This window comes from Heteronotia binoei, chromosome 17, assembly GCF_032191835.1.
Source record: "Heteronotia binoei isolate CCM8104 ecotype False Entrance Well chromosome 17, APGP_CSIRO_Hbin_v1, whole genome shotgun sequence".
NCBI classification, from domain to species: Eukaryota; Metazoa; Chordata; class Lepidosauria; order Squamata; family Gekkonidae; genus Heteronotia; species Heteronotia binoei.
This window is the reverse complement of record NC_083239.1, coordinates 23,852,144-23,871,030: the sequence shown is the minus strand read 5'-3', so window position 1 is coordinate 23,871,030 and position 18,887 is coordinate 23,852,144.

Here is an 18,887-nt window from a genome sequence, read left to right as displayed (position 1 = left end):
CAAGCTTTTCCATTCAGCTCTGCTTCCAGACACACGAACAGGTGGGTGAGCTCTGAGCTAGCCTCTGCCCTGAGTGCTCTTTGCCTCTTACCAGATGTGCATCACTCAAGGGGTGGTGTAGCAGTAAAGAGTGTCAGACTGTTATCTTGGAGAACCATGTTGGAATCCCCACTCACACATGGAAGCTTGCTGAGGACATGAGAGGCAGCCATTAGTGATGGCATGATGTTTATTTATTTATTTATATTTTGACTTATATCCCGCCCTTCCCACCGAAGTGGCTCAGGGCGGCTTACAACACAATAAACTCACATAAATTCAGCTTAAAACATTTACATAATAAGGTTAAAACCATAATTAACAAGACATAAAAAGATAAAAACCAGCGGTCTATTAAATGTATTTTAGTTCCATCCAAAAATTTTCTCAGTGTCAGTTAGTTGTTGTAGGCCTGCCGGAAGAGGACTGTCTTACAGGCCCTGTGGAACTGCCCTAGGTCCCGCAGGGCCCTCACCTCTTCCGGCAGCTGGTTCCACCAGTAAGGCGCCGTTACCGAGAAGGCCCGATCCCTGGTGGATTTCAGACGGGCCTCCTTTGGCCCGGGGATTACTAACAGGTTTTGTGAACCCGATCGTAGTACTCTCTGGGGAACGTGTGGGGAGAGACGGTCCCTAAGGTAGGCAGGTCCTAGGCCATATAGGGCTTTAAAGGTGATGACCAACACCTTGTACCGGACTCGGAATGTTATTGGCAGCCAGTGCAGATCCCGAAGCCCCGACCGAATGTGCTCCCATCTTGGGAGCCCTAATAGCAGCCGGGCAGCGGCATTCTGCACTAACTGCAGCTTCCGGGTTCGGCACAAGGGTAGCCCCATGTAGAGGGCATTACAGTAGTCCAACCTCGAGGTGACCGTGGCATGAATCACTGTTGCTAGGTTGTCGCGTTCCAGGAAAGGGGCCAGCTGCCTCGCCCACCTAAGATGAAAGAATGCGGACTTGGCAGTGGCTGCTATTTGAGCCTCCATTGTCAATGAAGGCTCCAATAGTACCCCCAGACTTTTGACCCTGCGCGCCGCTATCAACGGCGCGCCGTCAAAAACTGGCAGGGAGATTTCCCCTCCCGGGCCGCAGCGACCCAAGCAAAGGACCTCTGTCTTCGCCGGATTCAGCTTCAGCCCACTCAGCCTAAGCCACCTAGCCACTGCTTGTAACGCCCGGTCCAGATTTTCTGGGGCGCAGGCAGGCCGGCCGTCCATAAGTAGATAGAGCTGGGTCACTTCTGGGAAAATCCAGAATGTCATGCATCTCTTGGAACCATGGTGTCATGCCTCTCTATGATCAGCCAGAAACTCTATGGCAAAACCATAACATTTTTGCTATCTTTGGACAGACATGATGTTGTCTCTGGGAACATCACGTTGTTGCCAACAGCCATTCCTTTCTTTCTCCCACCAGTTGCTAGAGTGCTGCCTGTCAAGACCAGCTGGGAATGGGAGATCACCCACTCAGTCGGCTGGCAACCTCAGTTTGCCAGTTTGGTGTAGTGGTTAAGCATGTGCAGGCCCGGGGCTAGGGATGCCTGAGCCCCTAAACCGAACCCACTTCTCTGCCCCCCCCCCCGAATCTTATTTTATCTCTGCCCCACCCCCACCCCCCAACTTTGTGCAGCCTCCCGAGCCTTGGGAGACCCCGGCAAAGGATAGGAACGGCACAGGCACGCTTGCAGTGTCCTTGCTGCCTGCCCCCCCACTTTGCAGCAGTCTCCCAAGCCTTGGGAGACCCTGGCAAAGGACAGCAAGGCAGTGGGACACACTTGCAGTGTGCTCGCTACACCACCCCCTCTCTTTAACGTGGCCTCCCAAGCTTCGGGAGACCTTGGCAAAGGATGACAGCGGCGTGGGGAGAGGGGGTGCCTCCTGGCAACCTTAGGTGAAGTGGCGCCCTAAGTGGCCACCTACTTGGCCTACTCCCACGCATTGGTCCTGCCTCCTCCTCTTCTTCACCTGGCTCCAGAACTTTCTCTTCTAGATCACTAACTTTTCATTCAGATTCTTCAGCTTGTGCAGAAACATGAAAGGAAGGAGCTGAGGCGGCTCCTGATATGGGTCATCACTTTCTCTGGCCCTGTGTGTCCTTCAGCTTTTCTTGGCTGCGCACAAGGGCCACTCCAGACACCATGGTTTCATAAAGAGAGGGAGAGTCAAGTTGCAGTGTTTTGTGTCCTCGGAGGCTAGCTTGGCTTTCTGTCGGTGGTTTCCCTCTTGTAGTAGCTGGAAAATCAGCAGCTGAAAGGATAATCCCTGTCTGTCTGCCCTTAGAAATCAGCACGGCTCACACGTCGCACTTCAGGTGGGTTTAGTAAAGAACAGAAATCTATTCTCTTCAGCACACTGCTTTCTTTCCTTTTTTCTAAACCCTTGTGGGCTGGCAAATCAAAATGGAGCTGGTATCTTCCTCCCTTAAATAACGTTTAAGAAACTGCATATCCAAAAATGAGGCAGCTTTTTCTTGCTGACCAGGACAAGGTTTGTGAATATTCCGCTCCCCACACCTTGAAGGAGAGTGATGGGTACAGCAAGAATGGGAGTGAGTTAGATCTTCCATTGCATCTCGGAACCAGGCCCCGCGCATTCGAGTAGGCCAGGTAGGCAGCCTCCTAGCGCAACCATCTGGTCTGCAGGGGTGCCAGGTGCCCCTCCCACCCACTCCCTGCAGGTGGCCCAAGCAGCTTTCAGGGAAGGCCAAACCACCAGGGATGCTCACAAATAAAATCAGCTGGCATCAAGAGGCAGCATGGCAGGAAGGAAGCACCGTGCCTGCCTGGCCTTACTGCTCTCAGCTCCTCCCCACCACTGCTCCGCCTCTTCCTGTCCTCCTTGGCTGCGTCAGTGGCTGGAGGAGCCTCTTCTCGCTGCTGCCACTACTGCCAAGGGAGGGAGGCAGGTTGGCCTCAAGAGAGGAGCTACCTAGCCCTTCTCAACAGGGGCAGCAGTGCAGCATGGTATGGCCTGGCAGCGGGTGCACTCCAGCATGCCAACTGGGGCTCGCTGCCATGCTCAGGTGGGAGGGAGGAAGGGCACATGGTGGGGGTTTCAGGGCAGGGGGGTACACCTTGCCTGGGGACCCAGCCTAGTGCTGGCACCTTAGCACCAGCACTCACTCCAGGCATTCTTAAAGCAGCATTTCTAACTGGTGCAGGATTCCCCTGGATGCTGGAGACATTTCACACTGCCCCAAGACTGAACTGCCACCCTCTGACCCACAATGCATCATGTCACCTGGCCAAGGCCTTCCCATCCTGGGACTGCCTTGTAGCCGAAATCAGGGTAATTCCTCGCTACAAATGTTGACTGTCTCTTGGCTCCCCTTTTACCCACCTCTCTCCACTTGGAGGCAGAGCCCAAAGTTGCTCCTGGGAAGTCTAAGCCATCCAAAGGGCAGCTGGCCTATTGGGAGACAAACCCTTGTTCTATTGTCTATACCAGGGTGACCAAACTTGCTTAATGTAAGAGCCACATAGAGTAAACATCAGATGTCTGAGAGCCGCAAGACATGACCATCAGATGTTTGAGAGCCGCAAGAAAGGAAAGGAGGAAAGCAAATAGGAGGAAGAGGTGGAAGCAAGCAACTTTAACTTTAAATGCATTCTCCAAGCTGCCAGCTAGATTGGCTTGGAGAAGTGATTTAAAGAGAAAAATGCCTTCTCCAAGCCAGGCAACAGGGCAGTGGGAGCTTCAAGAGCCAGACAATATGTGTGAAAGAGCCACATGTGGCTCCCCAGATGCAGTTTGGCCACCCCTGTTCTATACCGATTTCTCTGAAACTGCAAGCATTGAGCTGGTGTGCCTGCAGAAGATTTCCTACTCTTGTAAAACAGCCGAGGTGGGTTTTGAGATTTATTGCAGAGAAAAGGAACTGGATTCCTCCTCTGTGTCCAATTGTGGCAATGCACAATGGGAAGAAACTCCTTTGGGGACCTGAGTTTTTAGGTACAGTTGCACAATAGACAACTGACAACAGCAAAATGATGGATTTCATCATTTCCGATCTTTTGATGTACTTCTGCATTAACAGAGGGGGGGGAATGAATTGGAACAAAGAGATTGAAATGAGAGGAGAGAAAAACATTCTCTAAAAGCTGCCATAAACTTATTTTCAAATTAAATTACCACCTAACACAATTGGATTAGGAAATGGCATGTATGGCTTTGATGCTTGGGTTTCACTTTTTATCTTTATTCAGTGCCATCCCAGATTGCCTATTTCTTTTTCCAATATTCTCTTTTATTGCAAGAGCCACCCCACAACATAGCATAGCATTTAATCTATGCTAGACTCATTTGGCACATGGGAAGCCGATTCCTCATTGTCAGTCTGCGCTGCCAAGCCCCAAGCATGAAGTCTGCCTTCCCTCGTCAGGCACCTGAATGAGAAACGGAATTGCTGTTTGGGCTGAAGGAAGACCCTGACAAACAGTTAAGGGCTCAGACCATCCTTTGTTGGCATGACAAGGAACAAAGTCAGAAGGAGATTGTAACCTGTATCTAAATATTGTGGAGGGAGAGCCCTGACCTGGATAGTCCAGGCAAGCCTGATTTTGTCAAATCTCAGAAGCTAAGCAGGGTCGATCCTGGCAAGTACTTGGAAGGGAGACCTCCAAAGGAATACCAGGACTGGGACACAGAGGCAGGCATAAGCCACCTTTCTGGAAAATGTCCAGGCCCCAGTAGGGGTCACTGGAGGTCTCAATGGCTTCCAGGCATGCAAGCGCGTGCACACACACACACACAAATAAATATCATGGGAAGAAACATTGAGGAATATGCTTAGATAAATAGTGCTATTTTTGGTGGGGTATTTATTTTCTTTCTTGAGGGTAGCTGTGTTGGGCAACAGTAGAAGAGTTAGATTGTGGTATAGTGGTTAAACTGTCAGACTACAACTTGGGAAATCCAGGTTCGAATCCCCATTTGTGTCATGGAAGCTTGCTGGGTGACCTTCGGCCAGTCACATACTCACAGTTGAATGTACTTCTTCACAAGGTTGTGTCAAGGATAAAATAGAGGAGAGGAGAGGAGAGAGTTGCCAGCTCTGGATTGGGAAATACCTGGAGATTTTGGGGGTGGAGCCTGGGGAGGAGCAGGACTTCAGCGGGGTATAATGCTCTAGAGTCCACCCACCAAACCCGCCATTTTCTCCAGGGGAACTGATCTCTGTCTCCTGGAGATCAGTTATAATAGCGGGAGATCCCCAGCTACCACCTGGAGGATGGCAACCCTAGGATAGAAGAAGCAGAGATTGGATTTATACCCCGGCCTTCACTTGGAGTCTCAAAGCAGTTTACAATCTCCCTTCCCCTCTCCACCACAGACATCTTGTGAGGTAGGTGGGGCTGAGAGAGCTCTGACAGAAACTGCTGTTGAGCAGAACAGCTCTGACAGAGTCATGACTGACCCAAGGTTACTCCAGCAGGTGCATGTGGAGGAGTGGGGAATCACAGTTCTTCCAGATAAGAGTCCATGCACTTAACTACTACACCAAACTGGCTTGACTTAAGCTGCTTTGAGTTCCCATTGAGATGAAAGGCCAGGATATATATAAAATGAACTGAATCAATTCAAATTAATCAGTAGCACTTTACAGACCCACAAGAAGTTCATGGTAAAATCTTTCCAGAGTCAAAGTTCCCTTTGCCAGGTATCTTCAGGTACCTTTAAGTCTCAAAATCTTACACCTTGACAATCTTGTTGGTCTCTCCAGATGCTACCGGACTCAAATCTAGCTCTGCTTTCTTTCTGTACATCAAAGATGCAAGATCAGGTGGATGTAGCTTCCCCAGAAGGAGAGTGGTTTTCAGCCCTGGTAGAGGATGAAAGCATTTTGGGATGACAGTCACATGAGCAGGCAGGAATAAGATTGATCTCTCCTCTTTTCAAGGAGCATGTGAGGAAGTGGATGCAAAGGCAGAGCGTACAAGCACTGTTTGTAAATGTTCCATGATTCCTTTTTTATTTTTAAATAAGTCTTGGGGCCCAGCATCTTCTAACAGCCCCAAGTGAATTCTCTTATTCCTGATGCGGCTTCAGATGCAAGAGGTTCTGGCCGTTGCCAACAAGGAAGCCAAGCCATGCAATCAGCTTCTGACAATGGAGCAATTGTTTGATTAAAGAGTCACAGTTATGCAAGCCAATTTGGGGAGGGGAAATAGGCAGAGGATAGGTGGAGGGGAGCCAATCACAAGAACTCAGCTGCAGCTCAGGAGCAACCAGCCTGCTAGCTCTGGGTTTTCCATCTCAGTGTACCGAATCCCTAGCAGGGCTTCTTCCTTGCAGAAATATGTGCTTTATTTATGTTATTTAGTTTGCTTTTCTCTCTTGGATTTAAGGCATATTACCCAGAATAAGTCAGTCCAGTCAACAGAGGGGCCCCCAACATTGAATAGACCAGGGGCCCCCAACATTTTTGAGCCTGGCGGCACCTTTGGAATTCTGCCACAATATGGAGGGCACAGCCCCAAAATGGCTGCTGCAGGAGGCGGAGCGAGCAACAAAATGGCTGCCACAGCTTGCCTTCAGTCACAGAGTGAAGATATTTGTGCTGTGGTGGCAACCACTGTCAGTGCATCATTTTAAAAAACTTACACAGCCAATCAAATCTCTAATAGCCAATCAGAAGTCTTGCTGGGCAAAAAGCTCACCTGGCCCCACCCGCTTTCTAAAAACACTTGGTGAGAACCAGGAAAGGTGGAAGTGGGCACCACGGCACTCACAGGCACCATGTGCAGTGCAATAGGATTTAACTTGTAGAAACCTGGAAACTAACCAGAGGTAGAGCACAGCATAAGTATTAACATGATGTGTTAAACAAATGCGAAAATTACATTACGAGATCTGATGAGACTGGGCTAGTCTTGGTCATCCAGGTAAGGGAAGATGTGGTTTAGGGTGACCAAATGTTATGCTCTGGACCCTGGGAGTGCTTCACTTGTACGTAGCCCCACTGAAAATATCCTCCCAACAAGGGGATTGCTGTACTGGCATATTCTTTGCACGTGACATAGTTCTATGCTCTGCCAGGAGTGATTCTGTCCCACCCAGCAAGTATAACTCAAAGATAGGCACCTTGTTCCTTCCTTTTCCTGAGCCCATGCATGCAGAACCATAAACACACTGTCTTCAGTTTGAGTCTAAGGTAGTCCTGACCTGAGTAGCCAAGGCTAGCCTGATCTTGTCAGATTGCAGAAGCTAAGCAGGGCTGGCTTTGTTTAATACTTGGACGGGAGACTACCAAGGAAGTTCCGGGTTGCTATGCAGAGGCAGGCAATGGCAAGCCACCTCTGAACATGTCTTGCCTTGAAAACACTATGGGGGTCACCCTAATAGGGTTACCAGAACCCCCCAGTGAAGGTGGGGGCCCCCACCACCAGGTCCCACCATCAAGCAACTAGCTGCTGGCAATGGGGACTTATGCAGAAAAAGAACAACGCCCAGTCAGTCGATGCTGTAGTGATGTGTTCATGTCACTCCCTATGTGACCCGGAAGTGACATCATCATGTCAGCAATACCAGGGTGACTCTTATGTATTTTGGCAAAAACTCTATGGTAGAAGCCAAATTTAGAGTTTCTGTCCAAATACTAGAGTGTCGCCCCAGAATTGCTGCATGATTTAGTCACTTCTGGGTCACGTCAGAAGTGCCGTAGACATGACTCCTTATCCTAGTAGGTCCCTCCCCATCCCCACTAGTTGCCAGGAGGGACCCAACAACCCTAGGCCATAAGAAGGCTGTGACATGATGGCAAAAGAGCAACAACAAAAAGACATCGTTCAGAGTCACTGTTGGAAGTCAGTGCATGGGAAATACTGCGGTACAAGAACAGGGATGTGTGGGAACCCAGCCCCCTCCTCTGGCAATGCTGCTACAGGAAGAAAGGCAAACAACCAGTCAGAAAGAGGTTTCACCCAACAGGACAGATGTGCCCGGATCTGTCTGTAATAAAGTAATGGTATTGATTTAGGTTGGTGATTATTTGCAGACATAACTTTGCAGATCAAGTACATTGTTCTTGGGGAATGAATTCCTAATTATTAGAGAGGAGATTAGCAATGTTCCCTGAACTGTACTGCTGAGGTACAATTCTAAAAGTATAAAAGCCTGTAAATTAAGAAGAAAAATACAGACCATTCACTGGTGTTTGATTTAGCCTTTTACATAACTGGAGATTAAAACAAGGAGGATGTAGTGATGGCCTCAAGCACAGACGTTTACAGAGACCAGGTCTATCAGTAGTAACTACCCATGGTGACTAAAGGGAACTTCCACATTCTGGAGGCTGTTGACCTCTCAATCCTAGTGCCAGAAGGCAAGGGGAAGACCTCAGCCTCTATAGCCTGTGGTTGGCCCTCCATAGTAATTGGTTGGCTACTGCATGAGACAAGAGCACCGTGGCACACAGTGGTAAAACCACAGTACTGCAGTCTGAACTCTTCTCACAACTTGAGTTCGATCCCAGGCAGTAGCAGGGTTTTCAGGTAGATGGCTCGAGGTTGACTCAGCCTTCCATCCTTTTGAGGTCGGTAAAATGAGTACCCAGCTTGCTGGGGGGGAAAGTGTAGATGACTGGGGAAGGCAATGGCAAACCACCCCGTAAAAAGTCTGCTGTGAAAATGTTGTGAAAGCAATGTCACCCCAGAGTCGGAAACGACTAATACTCGCACATGGGAACAACCTTTACCTTTACTGCATGAGACAGGATGTTGGACTATGGACTAGATGGACCACTGGTCTGATTCAGCAGGGCTCTTCTTTTATGTTGTCACATTTGCTTGCTTCTTAAAGGTATACACTAATATGTGTAAATATTCTGGAGAATGGTGCTCTCCACTGCTCTGGACACCATGAATCTGTAAGATAGCCTCTATGTATTGCCTCCTAGAGTTGCCTGTTCCAGGTTGGGAAATAAATGGAGATTTGGGGGTGGAGCCTGAAAAGGGTGGTGTTTTGGGAAGGGCAGGACTTCAACGGGGTATAATGACGTACCCCATACTTTGCAAATTGAAACAGCAAGAGATCTTCAGCCACCGCTTGGAAAGTCAGCAATCGTAGTACCCCCCCCCCCCCACTTTCCACAAAAACAGGCTGCCTTGAAGAAACAGAGTAGTCAGTACTGTGAATTTCCTTTGGTTGCCACTTCTGGGGTAGAAAATTCCTGGACATTTGAAGGTGAAACCTGGGGAGGGAAGGGTTTGAGGAGGAGGGAAGGGACCTCAGCAGGGTAGAATGCCATAGAGTCCATCTTCCATAGCCACCTTTTTCTCCAGGGGAATTGATCTTTGTAGACTGGAGATCAACTCTAATGCCAGGAGATCTCTAGTTCCCATCTGGAGGTTGTCAACACCTAGAAGGATGGCAGGCTTTTTGGAGGGCCTGTCAGACAGAGTAGATTCCCTTCCTGCTTTCCAGGCAGTTGCAGTGTTGAACTGCTTTTTGCAGAGAGTAAAAGCCCACCCTATGCACAGAACTCTCTGCAAATTCCCTTTTGTGTTCATTGTCCTCTGGATGGCTTTGTGAAGTGCTGACTTGGGGTGGGTCTGAGCTGGGAAACTTGTCAGGCAGTCATTCAGCAAAATCATTTGCAGAGCCCCGCTCGAGCCAGTCTCTCCTGGAATAAATGTGCAGACCCCAGCAGCCTGGGAAGCTCTTGAGCTCTGGCTGGGCTAGTCAGTGGGCAGATCTGGGCTGCACCTGGACTCTGGCTGCAGGGCCAGCCCTAAACTGTCCAATACCCTAGGCAAGGCTAACTTCTGGCACCTCCCTCTGCATTGATAATATCACCAAGTCACGCAGAGGGCACCCAGAAGGCTGGCACCCTAGGCAGTCACCTAGCTTGCCTAGTGGCAGAGCTGGCCCTGTCTGGCTGGCTGGTAAGGAGAATTTCTGGTTCATCTCCAGTTTCCGCTCCACCAAGCTTTGGTATTTCAAAGCCTCCCGCCAGTCTTTGATTCTTGTTGTTTTCCAGTTTACTTGTGCCCTGACAGTCCCCGTCAAACCGGAAAGTGCTGCATCTTTCAGAGGAAACAAAACGCAGGTTTCTTGCCTTTGTTCTTCGTTTTTCCCCCTCTCTCTTTTTTTTAAAAAAATGCTTCAGCTACAGCTTTGTTGAAACCTCTCAACCTCTCCAGTGCTTAGTCCGTGTCCAACAATGATCACACACAAACACACGCACAAAAAGTATCTTTTCTTCTTCCCCGGCAAATGGAAATTGCTGGACTTTCCCCTCTGTTATCTTTTTCGGTTGCCATGGTGATACAAAGTTGTTTCTGATCTTGGCTATTCTCTTATTATGGAGAATTTGAGTAATTTTTAGCAACATCACAGCACCTGCCACTTTACCCTTCAATGCCGCCTCTCTCAGGTCTGAGTTTTAATTGCTGACTGGAAGGGAATAAATGGAAACTCTCCGACTCTGGAATCCCCTTTGGCCAGAGAGAGGCAGGCGAAGCCCGCTCAGACGCAAGGAAATGGCTGCATCGTGCTCCACAGGGCAGAAGGTGGGTTCAGGGCAGAGGGAAACAGCGAATCCAGCTTAATGAAATATTGAGATCTCCTGTTCCGTTCCAGGCCTGGCCTGCTTGACTTTTCTATGGGCAATCCGAAGAGTCTGGGGTGACTAGTCTCTTTGTAACCTTCCCTGCCCAGTGCTATTAACAATTTATTATTGTGCCCGAGCTTCTTAAAGGCATCCATGAAGAGGAAGCAGAGCAGACAAAAGAGGAGAGGGCCAGGAGAGTTTCTTTCCCCTCCCTGGCTGTAATGTTCCCCTCTTGCAGGATTAGGGGAACTTACTGAAGCGGCTGTTCTTAGGGGTGTGCTCACAGTGGACACGGGAAAGCACCTGTTTATCAGCAGAGATAAAGAGATGGGAGCAACTGATTTCAGGACAAGGGAGTTAGTGTGCAGCTTACAGTTCTAACTGACAAACAGTTCTAACTGACAAAGTAATTGAGCTAGAGTTGCTGAGTCTGTGTTGGAAAGTACATGGAGACTTTGGGGCAGCCCCGTAGCTAAGAGTCACATGATGAGAGGGCAACAGGGGGTCCGTAGGAGTGGGGCCATGGGGGTGAGAGCAAGAAACTGGAAAGGCTGGGGGCCACTCCTCTCCCTCCCCCCCCCCCCAGTGTGATTTAAATTGCATGTAAGCGCCGATTCCCCTTCTACCTTTCCTGGAGCTCAGCCTGCAGTGATCAACTTCTAATTCTGAAGTTCAAAAGAAGGCTGATTTGTGTCTCTGCTCTCCCTCCCCATTTCCCTGCTTTCCTGTGCCCTTCCCCAACCCGGAGCAACAGGGAACCCATGCGGCATGTACACGCTGGCTGGGGGAGGCATGTCCTGGCTGCCCTCCTCCCTGCCTACCCCAAAAGGACTCTAGGGTCATTTTCGCACTCACCTTAATCAGCAGCGACGACCCTCTTCACCGCGCAGGATCTGTGCGGATTTCGCACTAATTGCCGCGGAGCACCCAGAAGAGCCGGAAAGTCCCTGCTTTTGCGGCGCAAACGGAAACTGGTTTTTGGTGGTTTCCGTTTGCGCCGCAAAAGCACCGGGACTTTCTGGCTCTTCTGGGTGCTCCGCGGCAATTAGTGCGAAATCCGCACAGATCCTGCGCGGTGAAGAGGGTCGTCACTGCTGATTAAGGTGAGTGCGAAAACGACCTAGCTGTCCTTGCAGCCTATTCAGTCTTGGGGCATCTCCTCCCACCCACCCAAGAACTTACCCTTCAGGCTCATGGCAGTGGAAAACAAGGCAGCACATGGAGCCCCCAGCTCTTCATGGTCACACTAAGGGCTGCTAGGAGTAGGCAATGGGGTTGGCTGCCCACCTACCCACCCAACTTTTGGAATCTGCCTGCTCACCCACCCAACTGTGCTCAGAGTGCTTTAGGGGAGATCTTGCCGGTGCCGCTACTTGCTTCATGTGCTGAGGTGATCAGGGTGAGGGGTCCTGAGGGGGAGGGGGAACCAAGGCTTAGGGAGAGGGCCCATAAAATCCACAAGGAGGCTGGGCCCCATGGGGTGGCACGGGCCTGCTTTAGGGGTGGATCTGGGAGAGGGTGGGGCTTGAAGAGGGGAGGGGCTTCAGCATGGGACAATGCCATAGAGTCCACCCTTCAAAGCAGCCATTTTCTCCAGGAGAGCTGATCTCTGTCAGCTGGAGATCAGTTGTAAAAATGGGAGATCTCCAGGCCCTACCTGGAGGCTGGCAACCATAAACTAAGCAAGGACTCCACCCCATGAGATTCAACCAATGCACTCAAATAGCGGGGGTGGGGGGGAGTAGCAGACTGTTCCATTGGAATGCATATATACAGAACAATGTTTGAGTCCAGTGGCACCTTTAAGACCAGCAAAGTTCAATTCTGAGTATAAGCTTTCATGTGCATTAAGCTTTGTTGGTCTTAAAGGTGCCACTGGACTCAAACATTGTTCTGTTGCTTCAGATCAACACAGCTACCCACCCAGTGTGATGTTAGGGTTAAGTGGCAGTGGGAGGTATTTGGGATAGTGAAGGAAGGGATCCGTGCTGTTGAGCAGGGTTGCAGAAAGATGTACAGTGGTCTTCACTGTGAGCAGCCAATCCATGAGGAATGCCTTCTAGAGATTCCCATTCAAACAGGCCTCCCCTTCACTACGCAGCCTTCCGCCCTGGCTTGCCAGAGTTTTTCCAGCAACAGTTTTATACTGCTCAGCTTTCGCTGTCCTTGCTAAGTGGTGTTTGAAATATTTCATATCATTTTCATCCTTCTCTTCCCCTTTTCCATTCTTCTGGTTTTCAGTTGCCTGCACACAGTGCTTTAAAAGCCCTGTTACACACCCCCTCCCAGTTCAGCCTGGCTCATGGCCAAGGGATGGCGGAAGCAGCTTCTGGGTGATTCTTCAGCCCTGAGTTTGAGTATCGTATTTCCCAAGGTTGCCTAAAGCCTACTTGAAGGGATGACCCACTGCTGTGTTTCTCAACCTCCAGGTGGGACCGTGAGACCTCCAGGAATTACAACTGACCACCACTGCTGCATCTAAGCTGTGGGGTGTTGTGAGCAAAAATTCTACTTGGTGAGCTACTGGCATTAAAGTTGCAAGTGAGAGATCTGGCTGCTGTATAAAATAGTTTGCTCTGGGGCCAATAGCAAAGACAAAATTGTATGAGCCAGAGGCTAAAAAAATGAGCTAGCTCACACTAACTCAGCTCAGAGGGAACACTGCTGACCACTGCTGATCAGTTGCCTTGGAGAAAATGATTGCTTTGGAGGGTGGATTCTATGGCATTATACCCTGCTGAGATCCTTCCTCTCCGCAAACTCTGCTTTCCCCAGTCCCCACCCCCAATTCTGCAGGAATTTCCCAAGACAGAGTTGGCAACCCTACCTTCAGCTCTTCTGTCCTGAGCACATTCAGTCCCTGTGAAGTGCACACATGCTTATTCACAGGGCTTTATTTTTGTTGGAAAAGCCTAGCAGGAACTCATTTGCATATTAGGCCACCCCCTGACAGCACCATTGTTTCACACAAGGCTTTTTTTTCAGAAAAAGTCCAGCAGGAACTCATTTGCATATTAGGCCACACCCCTCACACCAAGCCAGCCAGAACTGTGTTCCTATGCTTTCCTGCTCAAAAAAAGCCCTGCTCATATACTCCTAAAACAACCAGAATCCAGAAGCCCAGTCTGGAGAGACAACATTCACAAGTTACAAGCTCAACAACCAGGTTTCATATGACTTATTTAAAATGTGTCTATACTGCCTTACCTCCTTTGACTTAAGGCAGCATCAGGTTGGGAAGGACACGAGAACAATCAAAGTGGCCGTAGTTTTCCACTTTCCTTCCCCCCCACCCCAACTCCTTGGCCACAGCTCCCTGGGATAACGCTGGCTCTCCCGCATCCTTCCAGGTCAGAAGGCAGACAGAATTTTAATTGAATCAAGTGCCATGTAATTCATCAACAGGTCGGTAGTAAATAGCTTGCCACCGCCAGCCGTTCTGACCTGCAGAATCCAATCTGCCCCAGCCTTGCTAAGCTTATGTTTAAAGTGAAGCCTGAACCTTCTAATTTAGTGTCATATCGAGTAATAACTCTCTTGTTTAAACTGTCTGTAGCATTAGTCAAACAATCGCTGATAAGAGCGCCTGGCTCGCAGCCTCTCCCGGAGCACAGGCTTGGAATGAATATTTATAAAGCCGGAGGAATTTTCTTTTCTTTTTTTTTAAAAGGGAATTTTAAGTCATCCATGTTTTTTTTTCAGATGCAGACAGCAAGATGTATAGACACCTTCCTTCACCTTCTTGCTGAAAGAACTGAGCTTTTTAGGTGACATATTTATAATTTCTGCCTGCAGGAAAATGATGTGTCGAAGAATTTCAGCCCAGGAGATCAGAGATCTAAAAGGGAGGGATGGGTGGGGGGGAACCCAGACTCCACTTGGCAGAGACAAGCTTGCTTCCCCCGAGAGAATTAAGTTATTTCTGCTTCCCTTTGCCAGTCTTCTGAGGAAGTGTCTGCTGGGAAGACGGGTGGAGAACCGGCCCTTTGATACCTGCTTGTTGCAAGGAATGCATGCAGTTGGTGGTGACTTTGCTTTCTTCTTGCTGGGCCTTACAAAAGAAGCACAGATGTATTTGATTTAATGCTTTCCAGTGTCTCCCCAGTGGGAAATGGGAAGAGCCACCCCCCACCCAGGAATTATGTCTCATCACAGCCAACTTTCTGGCAACCCTGTGGTGTTTTCAAGGCAAGAGATGAATAGAACTGGATTGGCATTTAATGGGCTGTGGTCTCAACAGGCCTCAGGTGGGTGAGCCAGCCAGAGGTTTATCTTCTCTGTGTGCCAAGTGTCATCAAATTGCAGCTGATTTGAGTTTTCAGTTTTGCACTAGATCTTTAATCCTGGTTTAGCCCTGTCCCCAAACTGACATTCTACACTAGAATAATAGAATCAGAGAAACCAACTCTGTGACTCTATGATTCTATGATTTTAGTGTAGAATGCCAGCTTAGGAACAGGGCTAAACCAGGATTAAAGGTCTAGTGCGAAACTGGTTGAACAGAGGTGGTTTGCCATTGCCTGCCTCTGCATAGAAAACCAGGACTTCTGTTAGAAGAACAGAGTGGCGATGGCTCTTACTCAGTCCTCCAAGACTACAAATACCATAGAGCTAGATAGATAGCGAGGCTCTTATCAGTCTCCTTTCAGTTTGGTCTGCTGTCACTCACCCTCTCTAACCAGTAGAATGTAATTCAGAGAACTTCCTTCCTCCTTGTTCTTCTCCTCTCCCATCTTTTTCCCTGCATGCATGATGTCTCTCCTCCTGATCTGAACTAAGCAGATGTCCTACTACAATCCAAAGCCATCCAGCTAGCTAGAATAGTTTAGACACTTTTTCTCTCCACTGCACTTATATGTTATAAATAAATCCACCAGTATTGGTTTTTTAACTTAAAAGCAACAAAATTTCAGACTGGGCAGCTGCCTGCTGTGCTGTAAAGGTAAGGTACAGGCCATAATAGCCCCTTATGAATGACATGAAATAAATTTAGAAGCCCAAGGAAGGCATGAGGTGGGGTTGGGTGCAGGTTGTTCTGCTCAGTTCTGACCCAGCAACAAAGCCAAAGTTATGGTGTGCATTTTGTTTGCCAGTTTTTGGTCTGCACAGCTGGGAAAGCAGCACTCCTCCATTATTTCTTGAACAATAATGACAATAATGCCCTGATCTGGATGGCCCAGGTTTGCCTGATCTCACCAGATCTCAGAAGGTAAGCAGAGCCAGACCCAGCTAGTACTTGGGTGAGAGACCACCAAAGACTACCAGGGTCGCTTCCACTACACAGAGGCAGGCAATGGCCAACCACCTCTGAAGGTCTCCTTCCTTGGAAACCACCTCTGAAGGTCTCCTGTCTTCATGAACTGGCTGCCACTAGCCACCTCCACAAGTGACAATAATGAAACCTGCTTGGATATAATCAGCTGGCTAGGAAAAGAGAGGGGGTGTGTGCAGTCTATGAGAGGAACTGTGAAGGATCATTGCATAGTTTAGTCCTGTCACTACTGAGCTGAGCTCAACAGGACTTGGCCAACAATGCTGGGGTCTAGGTGACAGCATCATACATTTACCTTATTTTACCTTAATTCAGTTCATTTTTACCCCACTTAGCCTGAGCTCGTCAGAGCTTGGAAGCTAGGCAGAGTTGGCCATTATTAGTCCTTGGATGGGAGGCCATCAAAGAAGACTAGGGCTGCTCTGCAGGGGCAGGCAATGGCAAACCACCTCTGCTCATGTCTTGCCTGGAGCTCCCTATGAATGAGGATGCCATGAGTTGCTTGTGACTCGACAGCACATTCTTCTTCTTTCTCCCCAATGGACTCTAAAGGTCATGTTTATGTCTAATACCTTTTGGCTGAGTCAACCCTTGCTTACCTGCTCAATATGTGTTCATCCAACAACAAGCTGCAAGAAAGGAAAGGAGAGGGTCTCCTAAACACCCCAAAGGCAAGGAGGCTCCTTAATTTACGTAGCACAGTAAAGATCAAAACACATTCTTCATCATTCATGCATTTTTAAGCAGCCTCTAATTAGCGAGTCAGAGAAGAGGTGGGAGCTGAATATGTTGCTTAGCAGATGAAAGGATGAAACACCTTTTTGTCTTGCGTAGAGACTGAAGTGGAAAGATTAAAGATTGCTACCAGGCTGTGGAGAACAACAGAGGCAGCACAAAGCCAGAGCAGTCCCGCCTCTGGGCCCAAAAAAAGCATGACGTTGGGTTTGTTTGAGCCTCTTAATTAAGATGTACTCTATGCAATCTTTGTTTATTTCTATATTTAACTATTTAAATATAAATATCCCACCTATCCTTGTAGTTCAAGGCGGCTTACAAATCATAATTAAAATATCACAATTTAAAACCAACACAATAAAAACCCAGGTAATCCTGCCCCCCCCCATGGACTGCAGTATGTACCCCATGAAAAGCCATGATAAATAAGATGGGCTCAAAGCACCTGTCATGATCATGGACCTAATGAGGCCTATAGGCTCCAGAAAGCCTGCCTAGGAGTTACTACAGAAAGCCTACATTTCCCAGGATCCCCTCTGTTCCTCTGATTGGATGGCAAGGTTTTGGAGGGAAACTAGTGCAGAGAGGGGTGGGACTGGGAGGAAAGTGTAAAAGGACCAAGCACAGGCAGGGTGTATTATTTCCTGAATAGGCTGCAGGCAGGAAGGTTCTCTCTCTGGAAGGCTGTGACAGCACCTCCTGAAAATTTCTAAAGACTGTATTCCCCTCATCTCCTCAGGGAGCCCCTTCCACAAAGTGGGAGTTACAATGGAAAAAGCACAGGCTCTGCTTGTTGCCAGGAGAGCCACCCGGAACAGCCAGTAGGAGGCAGCCTGAGGACTGCAATTGGGACATGGGGACAAATGAGAAGTCCTTTAGAAATGGGGGTCCTAAGCTGTGAAGGGCTTGAAAGGTAACAGCCAACGCTATGAATTGGGGGCTGGTTAAAATGGTTCACCCATGGAGACTCATGGATCCTACTGGATTCCAGAATGCTCTGGAAGATTTTAAGATTTCAGATAAATACCCTGCGCAGGCTATGGTGGGATTTTGGGATGTGAAGCTCCAAGAAGAAGCTATCAACAAAGTTGCCCATAGTTGACCTGCATTGCCCTTGCTGCAAAACCTAGACCCACATTTTACCTGGGTGACCTAAAGAGGGCCAGGAGACATATAGAGGGATCAATCAATCTTTATTGCATTAGCAACAAAATGCCGTAGCAACCAACAACCAAACTCAACAATAAAAAAACTCAGTAAAACATCTTACAATAGAATGATATTAATCATATAGAAGGATGATGGAGGACAACTTGTACTAAATCTAACAGACGGTGCTGTGTAGCTCACTGGAGGACCTGTGAAGCAGCAGTGACTTCTCTTCTATCATTGCATCAGTTAATTCACGTGGTGAGGCTAAAACAGAGAAGATTCAGCACTATATAATGGTTTTAAAAATTGTAATGTGTTTTTAAAAACTGAAAAAATGTAAATTATGGTTTTATATGTTTTATTGGTTTAATCGTGTGGATATGATGTTGTGAGCCGCCCTGAGTCCGCTTGCGGAGAGGGCGGGATATAAGTCGAACGTAATAAATAAATAATAAATAAATAAGAAGTAGTTACCAGGTCTGACTCAAGAAATATCTGGGGATTTTGGGGGTGGAGCCCAGAGCAAGATTGTGACAAGCACGATTGAACTCCAAAGGAAGTTTTGGCCATCACATTTAAAGGAACTACACCCCTTTTAAATGCCTTCCCTCCTTTTGTAAATAATGAAGGATAGAGGCACCTTCTTTTGGGGCCCATAGAATTGGACCCCCTGATCCAGTCATTTTGAAACTTGGGAATTTTTTTGAGAAGAGGCATCAGGTGCTATGCTGAAAATTTGGTGCCTCTACCTCAAAAAACAGCCCCCAAAGAGCCCGAGATACCCACAGATCGATTTTCCATTATACCCTATAGGAACCAGGCTCCACAGGGTATAATGGAGTACCTGGCAGTCATTTCCCTATCTCCCCCACCACTTTCTGATAATCCTGATGCAGGGGGAGGGCCTCCAGACTGTGGGATCCCCTGCTCCCACCTGGGGAGTGGCAACCCTACAAGAGAAGAGAACAATGTTGTAAGCCACTTCGAGTTCCCATTGAGAAGAAAAGCATGGTCATAAATACTGTGGGTCTAAGGTATAATAAAACATGAGATGCAACAAAACCCACAAATTAAAACAGTAAAAGCAATAACGTTTTTAATCTTTAATTTATTTGTGTTTTTCATAGTCTGCCTTTCTT